We start from the raw sequence: 1,373 nt of genomic DNA, 5'->3' as shown, positions 1-1,373 counted from the left end.
ATACCATAATTTCTCAATCTATTCAATTGTGGTTGGGCATTTGGGCAGTTTCTATGTTCTTGTGATGGTGAATAATGCTACTATGAATACTGGTATACAGATCTCTGTGTCTCAGTTCTCATTCTCTCAGGGTATATTCCAAGCAGTGGAATAGCTAGGTCATATGGAATGTCTTTGTTCAGCTTTTATGCTATAAAGTCAGAATCGACTCATAGCTGAATCTCCAATGAGTTTCAGAGGCTGTAAATTATGTAGGAATAGAATGGCCACCTTTCTTCTGTGGAGCAGCTGATAGATTCAAACCATTTGCCTTCAGGTTGACAGCACAACTCTTTATCACTAGGCCACCAAATATCACCATCTGTGCATGTACATATATATGTTGTTGTTGTTGTTGTTGTTGTTGTGCACCATTGAGTCAGAACTGACCCATAGCTGAGTGGTGGATTTTCAGAGGCAGTTAATCACACTGAGAGGAGATTACACATCCTTTTCCCAAAGACCAGCTTGTGGCCTAGTACTGTGTAGAATTTTTTTCTTGAAGAAAGAAATGTTCATTAGATTTTCTGTTCATTATTTCATTGGGTAATTGGCCAATAATGTTTACCAAGACCACTCATTACTCTGCCGCAGGAATGTTGTTTTTTGTTGTTAGGTGCTGACCCCTACATGAACACATGAACTATACCGGTAACCCTGCTGGATCCTGATCCAGCCTCACAATGTCCAACACGCTTAAGCCCATTGTTTCAGTCACTGTTTCAAATTTCAGTGATAATAGGGTAGGAATATGGAGGTGTGAAGCTTAAGGGATAGGTAAAGGACAGAGTCTCCATTGTAGTTCTCCAAGCTGGTCCCATTGAGTGCTCATTGCTAATGAATTACTGACTGGAGATAAACCTTGGTCAGTTTAGGAAGAGCTGGAGAAGCATTTGCAAGATGAAAGCAATTTGGAACTCATCTTCAAGGTTGGCCAAGACAATTGCAAACAGTAAAATGAGCCATAGTAATGATTCTGCAGAGACCCATAAAATGCAGCGTAATCAGTGTGAGCTCAGAGGGCTTATCCTCTGGGTAAACCACACCCATAGGGAATTCCTTGGAAGCTGGATGAACTTTGTTCCTTCAAAACTTGAACAGCAGTAGGTTTTGAAACGCATACTGCTTCATATTTCTTCTTCTTATTTTCCCCCCAAAGTATAAATATTTCTCTGCCTGAAGAAGTTATATTGATAATATATTTTATCATTTATTTCCTAATTCCTACTTGTTAAATTTAAATCAAATGTTTGAATTTTCGCCCCTTATCCCCGGCTGTTAGTGCAGAGAGTGCGGAGTGTGTGCTCTGGGCTGGGAACACACATTTATTATTA

The sequence above is a fragment of the Elephantulus edwardii genome, unplaced genomic scaffold (assembly GCF_000299155.1).
Source record: "Elephantulus edwardii isolate Elephantulus edwardi_28Jun2011 unplaced genomic scaffold, EleEdw1.0 scaffold00008, whole genome shotgun sequence".
Taxonomy (NCBI): Eukaryota; Metazoa; Chordata; class Mammalia; order Macroscelidea; family Macroscelididae; genus Elephantulus; species Elephantulus edwardii.
This window is presented reverse-complemented; position numbering follows the sequence as displayed.